The sequence below is a fragment of the Ahaetulla prasina genome, chromosome 4 (assembly GCF_028640845.1).
Source record: "Ahaetulla prasina isolate Xishuangbanna chromosome 4, ASM2864084v1, whole genome shotgun sequence".
Lineage (NCBI taxonomy): Eukaryota > Metazoa > Chordata > Lepidosauria > Squamata > Colubridae > Ahaetulla > Ahaetulla prasina.
In genome coordinates, this window is record NC_080542.1 from 96,545,335 (window position 1) to 96,561,197 (window position 15,863).

Genomic DNA, 15,863 nt, shown 5'->3' on the forward strand with positions numbered 1-15,863 from the left:
TTATGGAAAGCTACATAAACATATCATCTTTTTTTTTAAGGAGCAAACACATTGAATGGGAAATAAATAAATAAGCTAAACCAGCTACAGGTACCGGAACAGACTTGTAAGTGGATCACAAGCTTCCTAACAAACAGGAAGCAGCAGGTGAAGCTAAGCAAGATCACATCAAATACCTGTACAATTAGCACAGGGCCCCCCCAAGGCTGTGTGCTCTCCCCACTTCTCTTCTCTCTGTATACCAATGACTGCATCTCCAATGATCCATTTGTTAAGCTATTGAAGTTCGCAGATGACACAACAGTGATTGGTCTCATTCGAGACAATGACGAATCTGCATATAGACGAGAGGTCGAACAACTAGCCTTGTGGTGCAACCAAAACAATCTGGAACTGAACACACTCAAAACCGTAGAAATGGTGGTAGACTTTAGGAAAAACCCTTCCATACTTCCACCTCTCACAATACTTGACAACACAGTATCAACAGTAGAAACCTTCAAATTTCTGGGTTCTATCATATCGCAAGATCTCAAATGGACAGCTAACATCAAAAACATCATTAAAAAAGGACAACAAAGAATGTTCTTTCTGCGCCAACTCAGTAAGCTCAAACTGCCCAAGGAGCTGCTGATCCAATTCTACAGAGGAATTATTGAGTCTGTCATTTGCACCTCTATAACTGTCTGGTTCGGTTCTGCAACCCAACAAGAAAAACACAGACTTCAGAGGATAATTAGAACTGCAGAAAAAATAATTGCTACCAACCTGCCTTCCATTGAGGACCTGTATACTGCACGAATCAAGAAGAGGGCCGTGAAAATATTTGCAGATCCCTCGCATCCTGGACATAAACTGTTTCAACTCCTACCCTCAAAACGACGCTATAGAGCACTGCACACCAGAACAACTAGACACAAGAACAGTTTTTTCCCGAAGGCCATCACTCTGCTAAACAAATAATTCCCTCAACACTGTCAGACTATTTACTGAATCTGCACTACTATTAATCGTTTCATAGTTCCCATCACCAATCTCTTTCCACTTATGACTGTATGACTATAACTTGTTGCTGGCAATCCTTATGATTTATATTGATATATTGATCATCAATTGTGTTGTAAATGTTGTACCTTGATGAACGTATCTTTTCTTTTATGTACACTGAGAGCATATGCACCAAGACAAATTCCTTGTGTGTCCAATCACACTTGGCCAATAAAATTCTGTTCTATTCTATTCTATTCTATTCTATTCTATTCTAAAAGATTGATTCATTTAATTTCCTATCAAGTTGAAAAACTGCAACTTAAAACTATACTTCATCCCTGGAAATCATCTGGTTTGCTTGGATAACAGATGTAAGTATATGGGTCCTACTTATAAAGGAAGGAGAGAAATCAAATTTCAGATCGGAAAAAAAATATTATGCATACAATTTTTTTAGTTAAATACTTTGGAGAGAATTTAGGATACCATCCTCTTGATTTGAGGCCCTTTGTGTTGTGAGTCACAGGGCTGAAATATTATTTTAAATATAGTACCTGGAATATTTAATAGATGGTAATTTCTTTTGCATCAAAACAAAAACTAGATCTATATTCTGTCACTTGTGTTTAATGCTACCATTCTTACAGGAAAAAGGCAATAATATGAAAAATAACATTGTAGGGCTACTTATCACCTCTATCTTCAGATAGGAAGAGAAAGGCATATAAATTTAATAAATCTACCTGAATTTCTGGGATCAAAATCTTACAACTACTTAATAGCACTTCAGTCAGTAATTTAAATCTGTACCTAAAATAATTGTTTTTAAACTGAAAAGTATTAAGTATTTGAAAAGAATGAAAATAAGTGTTTTAAAAGTAGTTTTCAATCTGAAATGTTTTGTAACAATTTAAATGAATAGCTAAGTATCAACTTAATGTGTACACATAAAGCAACACTGCAGTATCTATAATAGTTAACTTGTCTTTAAAAAAATTAATATGAAAGGTTTGGCAGTGTTATAATACAGTAGATACCTGTGAAAGGTACACAAGGGTATGCTGAGCTTCCATTGTTGATTTTGTGGTTAGATAATTTCTAGATTATAACAGTTCAAGTGGAATTTAAACTCTTCCCCTCCTGCCCATATTTCTTAGGGAGTGGAAGGTTCCCTGTTTTCTTTGCCAAAAAAATACATAGTTAAACGGTCCAGGTTTCCTGGGAGAATTGTGGAAATGCTGAACTAACAACCTCACGTGTAAAACCTCCTTGATGGAGTTTGGCACCAGTTGAACGGACACCTGGACGCCATGAATTGCTTAGGGCAGGAAGGTAGCCTCCTCTTCAGTTGATTCCTTCCGCTTGGAGAGGCTATCTCCAAATCTGCATTTATTCTCCGACAAAAATGATGCTGGGGCTTGCCAAAACAATCCCAAGGAAGTGAAAGGCTGGGGAGTGAAGCAGGCACTTCCCGGCGAGGCGTGTTACAGCGTTCAGCGTCAACTTTAGTTCCTGTCTACTTAAGCTTGAGTGCTAAAAAGGAAAGATGAAACATACCGACACAGAAGAGCACGTCAATTAACAAAGATAAAGGGGGCTGCCGTTTGTATCCTGGAGGGCTATATCCACGTTGCCTGGCTCCTTCGTCGTTTGCGGGCTGGGCTGAGCAAGGCTGGGCTGGGCTGAACTATACTCGCCTCTCTCCCCCTTGCGTACTCGCATCTCCAGCTTTTCAGCACTGGTTGGGCGGGTGTTGCGTCTTCTTGCCTCTGCGCCTCCGGCTCCCGGTGGGGCGCGAGGGGAAACCAGGTCATCAACGCCGAGACAGAAAAACCGGCTTGGGAAGTGGGACTGATTTAGGCGCTCCTGCTGGCCATCAGGCTGGGAGGTCGAAAAGGAAACGGAGGAGTCTCTCCGGCACCTCACTTCACCCGTACGGGCACCTTAATAACAAGCACCGATTAGGGAAGAAAACAGGCCGGAGCAGCAGCAACGGCAGCCCTTGATCCCGGCTGCGGAGTTGTTTTCGGTGAGTGGGTTTGCAGTTGTGTCAGGTTTATCTCCTTGGACTCTAGGCAGGAGTTCCCAGCTGGACTTGACCGAAAGATGTGATAGCAGATGTTTGGAATTGGGGTATTTTTAGAAACTGGTTGCCCTGGGATCGTCTGAAACGCACATTGGAGGGTCTACTTTAGCCGAAGGGGGGAGGGGAGGGAAATGGTCCAGGACCTCAGCAATCGTATTTCCAGGGATCTTTGTTGTTCTTTAGAAAGAAATTGTTTTCATTTCTATATGTTTCAGCCGCGATCAATCAGCCGGGGATGGAAGAGATAAACTGCAGATTTCTTTTCCTCGCGCTAATAATGTACGTGAGCGTATGTCTGTATTTGACTTTTTTTTTCTTCCGAGAAGTGAATCGGGGTTTTCCACCTTAGCTCTTGACAGAGTATGTCATCGCAGGATTTTTCACTTTATTAAAAATACATTTTTTTAAAAAAGTCGCTGTCTCCGCCCAATGTATACATAGTTGTCTAAACTATGTTGCTTTTTTGTTTGTTTTTAATGTCTGTGGCACACTTAATGCAGCCACCATGGACGGAAAGAGTGGAAGTTTCCATGATGAGTAAGTTATGTGACAAGGGATCTTGAAGGAAGATGTTCTTGCAGCAACTCGCGAGAAACGGGTTGCGCTGCAGATTGGGGAGAGAGACTCCGGGTGTCTGATATGTTTTGTGTGGGCGTCTGTTGAAGATGTTTCGGAAAAAGACGGTGAGGTGTGGGATTTTTTGTTGTTGCTCTTCTTGATTTTGTTTTAAAGTTTTCTGACTTGTGTGTCAGCTGAAATCTTAAATATGTATTCTTTAAAACTGAGGTCAGGGGGCTTTGTTTTCCAACAAACTCAAATCTTCCTGTAGAAAGATTTTACAGGATCAGGTTTCAACAGCTAGATTTTTAAAAAAAAAAGAAAGCAGTGGTTGACACTGAGATCTTCTACAATTAATATATGTATTATGTGATTTTATACTCCATTTTTCAGATTTTTATCCTCCTCCTCAATTTACAACTGTATCTAAAGTAGCAGCCTTTTAAATAATCAGCAATATTACGTGTATTTCTCAGTGTTCTGGTAAATGTCAAGAGCAGCCTTGATGGTTATCCAGAGGCATTATTATACAGCTGTTAAAACAGCTTTTGGCAGCCTTCAGATGTGCTGGTTTTAGTTCCATTGTGTCCAATAGAGAGATCTAACAATCGCAGTCTAATAATTTGAAATGACAAGTTCAATTATTAGACCTGGACTGGCAAGATAATGGTTCAAGGCCCTACTCAAGCATGTACTTTACTGGGTGATTTGAGCCAGTTTGTTTTCCATTTTGGCTTTACACTTTCAGAGAATCCTGGGAGTTATAATTCAAATTCATCTGAAGGAAAGCCTAGGAAGCCTACTACCATAGGAGCAGAGTAGGAAGTTGAGTCTGGTTATCCCAGATTTAATCCAAGGCAGTTTTCTTGATTTGGAACCCTATAAATGTTTGGGGCTACAGCCTTTCCTTTGTAGCACAAATTATATCACAATATATCCATAAGGACACAGATTGAGGCAGTATGCTATAACTATTATCACACTGACTATTCTATAAACAGTATTGAACTAAAGCTAATAGCATGAGAATGGATAATGAAAATAATTGTTTTTGAAGTAGCTGTCATTTTCTTTCCTTGCTTTGGTTACTACATAGGTTTGCATATAGGTATTCATTAATCATTAGTCTGATAATATCTGTCTAGTTTCTTCTAAAATGAAGTGTGATCTTCTTGAAAGCCAATTCTTTTTCTTGGACAGTTTGTCCCAACAACACCATTTTCAAAAGTATGTTTTGAGCAATCCAATGATGAATTTAAGCATCAATTTAAAGAACATTAGGAGTTACTTTGTACTTAGTCAGATCATTGGTCCATGTACTCCAGTAATGTCAACACCGACAGGAATCAAAGGCTGAATTATATGTGTTATGTATTAACAGTTGTGCCTTTAAATATTTGAGCGGGAAATCAGCACGTTGCTGATTGGACGAAGCCTCCAGCAGAACTGTATAAAAGGAGAGGTTTTTCCCCCAGCCTGTTGCTGGGTTCACCATATATTAAAGAGCTGTTGTCACTACCCTGGTCTCCAGCCTCGCATTCCCGAACTTAACATTGGCGGCGAAGGTGGGATCTCGAGGCTAAGGAGAACCAGAACCGAGCTGAAGCACGCTAGTTCGAACCCAGCAAACTCAGGGCAGAAAGCGGAAATGGCAAACACGCCACCCGCACTGCATAACCCGGCAAGGAGAAATGGGAACATATATGACCCGTTTGAAAGCTTTCTAGAAGCCAACGAACTACAGGATCCCTGATAACCGCAAACGGGCTTACTTCCTAAGCCATTGCGGGCCGAGGTAATCGAGATTGCGGAAGCCCTGGCAGAGCCAACGCCGATACAATCGGTATCGTGGCCAACTCTGCAGACTTTGCTGAAGAACCATTTCGCACCGCGCCGTCCAAATACGTGCAGCGGTTTGAATTCGGAGAACGAGACAGATGGAGGGCGAGTCCATCGGTGACTACATGGCCGCTTGAAGAAGAGCGCCCAAGGACTGTGGATACCGAGACTTAGACGGCGTGCTACTCGAGCAACTCATCCGAGGGGTCAAGGACATCCGCCACGGCGACGACTGCTAGCCAGGAGCAACCTGACACTAGCCACCGCCTGGACGAGGCCAGAGCACACGAAATGTCTACTAAAGCAGCAGAGACTCTGCAAAAGCCTCTTCAATCCAAGGCGGCGCAAAGCCAACGCCAGTACACCAGGAGGAGATTCAGTCCGAATCCGAAGGTGAGGCGAGGATGAGAAGAGGTCTGCCGGACCGAGAAGCGCGACACTGAGGACCGTGGCGAGTGCGGAAGCTGCGGAGGGCAGCATCAGCGCCAACGCTGCAGGTTTAAAGACGCAACATGCCGGCGGTGTGGGAAGAAAGGACACTTAGCTCAGGTTTGCAGAGCGCCCAACCTTCCGCCGAAAATTCAAATCGGCCAATCAAAGCGCGGAACCGGAAAGGCGGCCCGCGATTGGTTCAAACAAGAAAGGCGCGAAGTCTAACCAAACGACCCATTTCTGGATCAGGATTCCTTGAGTGTCTATTCTGGGATAAGAATGTGAACTGTGGCAGTGTGTTAAAACTAAATACATAGATAGCTTTTATGCTATTGGAATCAGTATGATGAAGTCTATGACCTATTTTATATGTAAACAATACCTTAAAGTCCTCCTATAGTCTTTTCAGAATAAAAAAACAAAACACTATGCTTCTTATCTCCAGTTGTTATGTTTTAAGTCAAAGTAAACAATAAATTGATATCTAATTTTAAAATTTAAATTTAGCAATATTTTCCTCTTTATAAAATAGCCTAGGAATTACAATTGTAGGAGGCATTATTATACAGCTGTTAAAACAGCTTTTGGCAGCCTTCAGATGTGCTGGTTTTAGTTCCATTGTGTCCAATAGAGAGATCTAACAATCGCAGTCTAATAATTTGAAATGACAAGTTCAATTATTAGACCTGGACTGGCAAGATAATGGTTCAAGGCCCTACTCAAGCATGTACTTTACTGGGTGATTTGAGCCAGTTTGTTTTCCATTTTGGCTTTACACTTTCAGAGAATCCTGGGAGTTATAATTCAAATTCATCTGAAGGAAAGCCTAGGAAGCCTACTACCATAGGAGCAGAGTAGGAAGTTGAGTCTGGTTATCCCAGATTTAATCCAAGGCAGTTTTCTTGATTTGGAACCCTATAAATGTTTGGGGCTACAGCCTTTCCTTTGTAGCACAAATTATATCACAATATATCCATAAGGACACAGATTGAGGCAGTATGCTATAACTATTATCACACTGACTATTCTATAAACAGTATTGAACTAAAGCTAATAGCATGAGAATGGATAATGAAAATAATTGTTTTTGAAGTAGCTGTCATTTTCTTTCCTTGCTTTGGTTACTACATAGGTTTGCATATAGGTATTCATTAATCATTAGTCTGATAATATCTGTCTAGTTTCTTCTAAAATGAAGTGTGATCTTCTTGAAAGCCAATTCTTTTTCTTGGACAGTTTGTCCCAACAACACCATTTTCAAAAGTATGTTTTGAGCAATCCAATGATGAATTTAAGCATCAATTTAAAGAACATTAGGAGTTACTTTGTACTTAGTCAGATCATTGGTCCATGTACTCCAGTAATGTCAACACCGACAGGAATCAAAGGCTGAATTATATGAATTATTTGGTTTCGGTTTAGTGTGTATATAACATGGAAAAGTCTAGTTGTCAGTATAACATGAAAAAGATTAATGTCTTGTGATATATCAAACCATGTTTCTGATATCTGAACCATGCATAGCATTCCAGGATTCCCAGCTAGAGTTTTATAATCCTACCTGAAGATCCTAGTTATTATATTATTTTATATGTAAACAATACCTTAAAGTCCTCCTATAGTCTTTTCAGAATAAAAAAACAAAACACTATGCTTCTTATCTCCAGTTGTTATGTTTTAAGTCATAGTAAACAATAAATTGATATCTAATTTTAAAATTTAAATTTAGCAATATTTTCCTCTTTATAAAATAGCCTAGGAATTACAATTGTAGGAGGCATTATTATAGTCATGAATTGCAAACAGAATTTATAGCATTCTTTGGAACAAGCCACAACCATTAAACTGGTATAAAAGTGATGTAACACTTGTGTCAACAGATCCTGATGAGTTTACAGCACTTTGAACTATTATAGCTTCCTCAAAATGATCTTGTGAATTGCTTGCTGAGGATGTTTGTCTTTTTAGAAATTCCTAGCTCCCTTGAAATTTCAGGAAAGAATGACATTCCTTAGGGAAAGAATGACTATTAAATTAAAATCTGAACTGCAAGTGCTTGTTTTGCAAAAAATCAGCTTGTTGTTCACTAGAATCAAATGGACACTGATTTGATTTATAGATTGAAACCTAAAAATACAAACCCATTTCTGGATCAGGATTCCTTGAGTGTCTATTCTGGGATAAGAATGTGAACTGTGGCAGTGTGTTAAAACTAAATACATAGATAGCTTTTATGCTATTGGAATCAGTATGATGAAGTCTATGACCTATTTTATATATGAACATTAATAACAGATAATATTTACCCCAAAGAAAGCCACCACTACTCCCCAAATCATTATATATGCCAATAAAATCTTATACAAGATTCTTCATTCAGTTTACCTAGAGTTGTCGGTTCTACTTAGAGATACCTTTCATCCAGAAACGTGTGTATTATACTTTTGTATGTATTATACTATTATACTTTATACCATTATACTTTTGTGTGCCTGTCTGTCTGTCTGTATGTATGTGGTAGCTCAGTGGCTAAGACACTGAGCTTGTCGATCAGAAGATCGGCAGTTCAGTGGTTCGAATCCCTATCACCATGTAACAGAGTGAGCTCCTGTTACTTGTCCCAGCTTCTGCCAACCTAGCAGTTCGAAAGCACATAAAAAATGCAAGTAGAAAAATAGGGACCACTTTGGTGGGAAGACAACAGCGCTCGTGCGCCTTCAGCATTAAGTTATGCCAGCCACATGACCACTGAGATATCTTCTGACAGTGCTGGGTCTTTGGCTTAGAAACGGAGATGAGCACCGCCCTTAGAGCTGGAAACAACTAGCCCGCATGTGCGGGGGAACTTTTACCTTACCTTTATGTATGTATGTATGTAAATCTACAAAGAAACATATCTAGAAAGGGAATCAAGATTCTTTAATCAAGAACCAATTTTAAAAAAACCCTGAAATTGGCTTGGCAACAAACTGTGTAGTCATTTCCTATAGGACTATTGGTGTAAAATAGTGTTCATTGATCTGAAAAGACCCTAAACCTCTGGTAAAAAGAAAAGAAGGAAGAGGAGAATGATAAATTGCCCATAAAATCAACTGATAAAATTAATTACTCTCCTATCTGCAAATACTGTACAATCCACTTAATGAAGAAATACTTATCATATTTTCTGGACTATAAGACACACCTAGATTTACAGGAGGAAAACAAGAAAAAAAAATAGCATCTGTGCGTCAGATTTTAATTTTCCCCAGCCCCCAGAAGCATTCTGCAGTGTTCTGCATGTCCCATTTTTTGCCCAAAACGGGCTCATTTTTGGGTTTCCAAACCCCTCGCATGTAGTGTTTTTGCCCTCCCCACCCCCCAGAAGCACTCTGCAGTGCTCCACACATCTCGTTTTTGCACATCTCGTTTTTGTAGAGCACTGCAGAGTGCTTCTGGGGCCGGGGAGGGCAAAAATATGATGCGCTGAGGGTTTTGGAGCCCAAAACCAGGCCCATATTCGGTCTATAAGACGCACCGAAATTTTCACCCACTTTTTTTGGGAGGTGGGAAAGTGCATCTTATACTCTGAAAAAAACACACATTTCCCTTCATTTTACTGTCATAATGAAAAAAGGAAAAATACAGAATGCATTGGATAACTATAGCCACCAAATAATTAAACATTTTCTGCCTCGACTTCCCTCCTGAGCATGTGATATATATGTGCACTAATAAAATCAGACTAATAGTAGAAGCTGATATTATCCCTATGAATTAGGCAACAGTAATTATTACAATGATTTCACAATACAGTGCTTGATTCTAAAAACAGACATATTAAGTTTAGAGAATTTAAGGAATATGAAATGGCTGTGATAATATACTGTGCTATGTGTTAAATTGTGTAACTTATAAATACTAATAATTCAAAATCTTTGACAATGTGAGATGCTGAGGATTTTTTTTTAAATCAGAAAACAGTTCTCTAATGGATCATAGTAAAATAAGATTCTCCCAGGTTTAGTATTTAACTAAAAAATTTGAGGACAAGGTCATCAAATAGTTTACATTTAGTATATGTAATTGGGAGCATATTTAAATGTGTGCAAGTTGTTGACATCCAATACTTTTTGCTAATCATTTCTTATTATTTTTAAAATAGATTTTGATATGATTCGTGAATGAAACAAAAGAGATTATAAAATGTCAGTGTTTTGGAAGAGCTTGAGCTTGGGGTTAGAAGGGAAATATAGGCCTAGGTTATGTATGTCCATTGGAATTGGAAAGATTTTGTGACATTATTAAAATGAATAATTTCATTTATTTTAATAAGCTATCTTCATGTCAGAAGGAAATTAAGAAATATAAGAGGAATCATGATTTTTAGTTTGTTAGGCTTCATAATTATGAAATTATATATAAAGTAAATGCAACAGTCCCTTCTGGATAGGATTTACAGGAAATATATATATAATCTGTAATTTTTAGCATTATGGATCTTAGAATTGAAGTTTTAAAAAATCAGTAGCTGAAGAAATATCATGTTTTTCATGAAGAGATGAAAAATGCTGATTTAGAGCTAAAGATTTTCTGAAAATTAGTATTTGGTTGAAATGTTCTTTATAGATCTTCCCTTTTTGGTTTCTAGAGAATTTATCATAATATCCATTATATGTGTTTATTTTTTCTTCTTCACTTCTTTGGATCAAACATTGAAGAAATAAACCAACTAATAAATCCAGCAATCTTCTATATTTATTGAAAATGTGGTATAATCAAATATGCAATACACTATGTCATAACTTTACACAATGCATAGTATTTTGTCATTTTATGGATTTTATTTCAATTCATTGTCATACAAATCTTAAATCTTACATTATAGAATCTTAAACTGCAGACATAAATTTGGATGAAAATCTACCCTCAAAGTCTTGAGACATGATTTTCTGCTATCTGTTTCTGATGTCCATTATGATTTATTTTAAGATTACTAAAAAGGATCAAAGAATATGACAGCACGTGGCTGACCTAATCTGGGAAGATAAGCAGTGTTTGCAATAGTTAGTGCTTGGATGGGAGATCATCCAAGAATTTCAGGTTGTAAACTGGAACATGAATAAAAAAAATCCTGAAAGAAGGTAAATGAAAACTGTATAGATGTATCCATGTAATTATCAAAACTTGAACTCAGCTCCAGGGAATCCCTAGATAGATTGCTGGTTAACCTTGGCTGATTACAAAATGCTAGGTAAGATTATACTTCCTTAACATTTGGATAGATTAGAAAATCACAAGAACATCATGTAAGTTGTCAAGAAAACTGCAGATACATGTTCATAGAGTCATCTGATATGTAACAATTCAAAAGAACCTTTATCTCTTTCCCTCCTCTTCTGCACCTAGATTTCCGAAGTAGGTAGTAATTATCAAAAAAAAATTGATACTTGTATTCAATCATTGGAGAAGAAGGGTTTACAAGAGAGAAAGCATGCTCATAGTTGCATGTTGCTTGTTTGCCTAGCAGGTTTGCTGCCAACACCTTAGGATGAAAACAAAGGCCTTTAGTGAGAAACTATTAGGTTCTTGTCAATTTTAGGTAGCAGAGGCAAGTCAACTTAAACTTCTAACCAGATAATCTTACAGAGATGAGCTTTTTAACTTGTAATTAGCACTTTTTGGGAAACAGCAGCACTGCAGAGAAAACGAGCTCAGGAAGAGATAGCAATCTCTCAGTTCAGGTGCTTAAGGGGAGAAAAAATGGGCCAGACACAGGATAATGTGTACCAATTGACTAATGGCAAACCTTCATTGGTCATAAAATTACCTTTTCATCATCATTGTAACTGCAAATGATCACGGTCTGAAGCAGATGGTAAACAAAGACTACCTGTAATATTGTGAAAATATGCTTTGCATATTAAATTCATTCTGTATATGTCAGGGTAAGTAGCATAGTATCTTTGGATAGCAACATGTTGCAGCTCAGTTTTGACCTGAAAGTCAAAACTATTGACCTGTTCAGAATAAAATAAATATGACAGAGGGTTCTGGAATTTGTTTGTAACTGGTTATGGTCACCATTGTAGCCTTTTAGTTGAATTTGCAGATTTCAGTATAAACTATGTTGTCAGTGTATGCATAAAATTTCAAACATGTCCAGAATCCTAAAAAAAGTTGCCTAACTCTCTTATTTATTTAATAATTAGATTTGTTTGCTGCCCATCTCCTCTTGAGGCAACTCTGGACACAGAGTTTACAGCATTAATTTCATAATCAACATTAATTTCAATAATCATCTATTAATTAAATGCTTGGAACTGCCTGGTGTTTCAAAGTAAAATTTCTTCCTTCAGATTAATTCTATAGATAAGAGAGAAACTGGAAGAGAATTTTGGATGGGATTATACTGCTGTTCCAGAATATGATATGCAGATTGAGGATCCAGTTATCTCAATAGACAGAAACCTAATGTGATAATGTGGTTCATAGATAATATATATTTTTTTGTCCTGCAGATTTTTTCCCCATCATTTGGGAAACAAATGTACTAGCTAGTGAGGGGAAGTGCTCTTTTAAGTTCCATATCCTAAGCCATTTAGAATTTAGTGTCATGCCTTTGAATAGTTCATAGTGCCATTTTAATGATTTAAAGATTAGAGTTAGATGATCCTATGTGGTTGCCTTACCTAACAATATGGTAACTGAATTCTGGAAAGCTACAATTTCTAGCATGTATTCAAGAAATAATTTCACATAAAATAGATTTCATAGCATTTATACCATGTAAGTAATCAGTGTTTAAAAAGATGTTCTATTAATCACTTCATTTCTGTAAATACAATGAGATTTCTTTCATGGCTAAATAAACAGTAGCCACTTATGAGTTAACCAGAAAAAAAATCAAATAATTTTATTATGGTCTTTGACTGGCTCTTACAGTAAAAAAGAGAAATAGTTTGATACAATTCACTGCTAGGGGGAAAATAATAGGACAATAAAATATACAATAATATACAAAATGATAAAAACAATAAAATATAGCTACTTAAGAGTTTTGTGCAATTGTGTGACTTGGTGATATGTGATTGTAAGGTTAGCAACACTTAAAAAATAATAAACTTAAAATTTATCAATGTGTCTCTCAAATTGGGGAAATGATTGAGAAATAGGAGCAGGTTTTGGGACATCATAAAAAAGACACTATCTAAGGATACCGTATGAAATTTTAGCTCCCTTGATCCACAAGGCCAACATTTCTGCAAATAAGGAGACTCATGAAATCTTCCTACCAGCAGAAATCTTCCTATCTTATGAGAAGACATCAAAGCAGGCATCTGTATTTATTTAAGATTAGATTTTATAATTATTCCACAGTTAAAATACAGCAATAGAATTCAGGGGCAATTATGTTATTTTGATAATCAGTAGCCTTGATTGGTATGGTACTAATCTGGTACTGAAATGGTATAGGGCAGCGATGGTGAAACTTTTAGGCACCGAGTGCCCAAAGTGCGCGCTCACCCCCAAACTGCAAGGGGTGGGCACATGCGCATGCGCCCCATGCATGCATGCCTATGCATGTGTGTGCCCTCCACACATGTGCGACAGAGACCCAAAGACTAGCTGACTGGTGGGAGGCTCGTGTGCATGGGCAGCAGAGACCCGAAACAGAGCTGGGGTGATAGCTCTCGTGTCCACAGAGAGCGCTCTGCATGCCACCTATGGCACGCATGCCATAGGTTCGCCACCACTGGTATAGGGTCTCCTGCTTGAACGGGGGTTGGACTAGAAGACTTCCAAGGTTCCTTCTAGCTCTATTCCTGGCTTCACCAGAGTTAATTGACCTAAATATTCAGAAAAGAGGCCAAGGCAGCATTGTTCTATACAGATACGATGCCAGTGAGATTAGTAGTTGTTTGACAAAAGTATCAGCCTATAGGGTCAAATACGATTCTAAATCTTGATTAAAATTTAATATGTTCACTTCAAGCCTGAAGACTGCATTGGGACTGCATATTGAAAAAAGAACAAAGTCCTAAGGAAATTCACTTGAATGGCTTCGTAATCCCTCAAGTTTGTATATAGATCAAGTTGTATCCCATATGCATTAGCCGTAAACAATTAGACGGCTGCTGGAATGTAATTTGCCCTCTGTTCCCTATAAAATTTAGTTATTGCTTGTGTGCTCTTCTGGGCAGTGGAAGTGGAATAATTTACCTGGCTTGTTAATATTCTGGATGTCTGATATTTATTTAAAACACTAATTCACACAAATAAGTTGTCAGCTTGTGCTTATGTCTTTTCTTGGGAAAAACAAAACTAGATTTACCATGAAAGATTTTTAATTGCTCCTCATTTTAGTACCGTCGGATGCTTTCTTATTCTAAAGCATGATTTATGAATTTATGAATTTATGAATTTATAATTTATGAATTAGGAACAAGAATATTTTTATATAGAAAGCTTCTACTCAGAATGTCCCAAAGTCTTACCCTTGCGATATTGCCCAAAATTGTCTCAAAATCAATAAAAAAATATTGATTTTGAAATAATTTTTGATAATAAAAACTTGATAATAAAATGTAAGAACTTAAGGTTAATGTATGAAAATAAGGCATATTCAAAGGCTACCAATATGAATTGGACTTAATTATCTCAGAACGAATATAGTCACTTCACCACACTTAAGATGATTAATAAGATTTTTTTTCTTCCTTACGTGCTTGGGGTTCATTCCGGTAGTGAAGACAGATATATCCATCACTTAGGTGTTAGCATGTGGATCCAATAAAAAACTTGGAAATTGAGAATATAATACAATGGAATTATGTAATAATGTTATGTGAACACTTGGTATAATATGTTCAAATAGGGAACAGAGAAGGATAACCCAAATCATTGGGCTATTTAATTTTTGAGATTATTATCTTCAAGAGGCAAATTCCATTTGACCCTACAAAAGCTATCAGTATTTAAAAATCTTTAACTTGGTTCCTGTTTAACTCTTGCCTAATTTTGAAATTGAGAGTCAAGGGGAGGCTCATAAATAACAATCAGAGGTACCTCAAGCCCTAAGGTTCACAACTTGGAGGGCACAGGTAATTATATAAACATTATAAATTGCTAGTCAGTCTGGTAGTCATGCCAAGCCTGTTCCATCTTCTAATGTGGATAAACTTGAAAACAGCAGTATGAAAGAGTACAAACAAAACTACTTGAAATACTGTCAATATTATGATGTTATTAGAGAACTGTTTTAGAAAAGAAGACCTTCAATGAGGTTTTTATTATTTTGATTGTCTTTGAATAATGATTAATTATGGGTTATAACAACATACTTCAATGCCTCACTGCTTATTTTAGCTCCTGTATAAAATATAGTTATATATTCAGTGCTATACCAGATTCTCAGTTGATGGATTTTATTTTGAAATAAAATTGGGAAATAAATATTATAGGTCTATAATGCCCAAAACTCTTTTTTTTCATGTATAAATATAATGAAAATATTATTGGGTAGGGGAGAATGGTATAAGTTGGAAGTCATTAGCAAAGAAATTACAAAAAAAAAAAACATTTAGTATGACAAACCAGCCTCATTGTTAATTTCATGGGATTAAGTTTACTGCAGCCCCAAAGATCAATATAGTATGATTGCAAACTCAGTCCTTGGACCAGGCACTATAGAAATACCTATATATAAAACACAATTCACAATTTCCAGTGTTCAGTCCAATTCAAAGCATTAAAGTTGCCTTTATCATCAACTCGTATGTGGTGTAAGAAATGATACAAAAAGTGTATGATCAGAAATACTCAGTGGTCCAATAATGGTTATCACCAGGGGTGGTATTCAACCGGTTCTGACTGGTTTGGGCGAACTGGTAGCGGTGATTTGAATTGGTTGGCCAAACCGGTAAATTCCACCTCTAATTGGCCCCACCCACACCCACCCAGTCACCTGGTTGCTGCT

The 15,863-nt window shown here is 37.3% G+C and overlaps 1 protein-coding gene across 6 annotated transcripts in view; it reads left to right on the forward strand.

Moving 5' to 3' along the window:
- THRB (thyroid hormone receptor beta) overlaps positions 1–15,863 on the forward strand; it is a 254,122-nt gene that overhangs the window by 31,112 nt on the left and 207,147 nt on the right. For 3 of the 6 annotated variants that reach the window (XM_058179785.1, XM_058179787.1, XM_058179786.1), the window contains exon 1: positions 2,591–3,019. The exons of 1 other annotated variant lie outside the window; for it this stretch is intronic. The gene's annotated coding sequence lies outside the window, so the exon portion shown is untranslated. Of the gene's footprint in view, positions 1–2,590; positions 3,020–3,626; positions 3,765–15,863 lie in introns of those variants that run through there. 2 more of the 6 variants (XM_058179789.1, XM_058179788.1) reach the window with 2 other exon arrangements.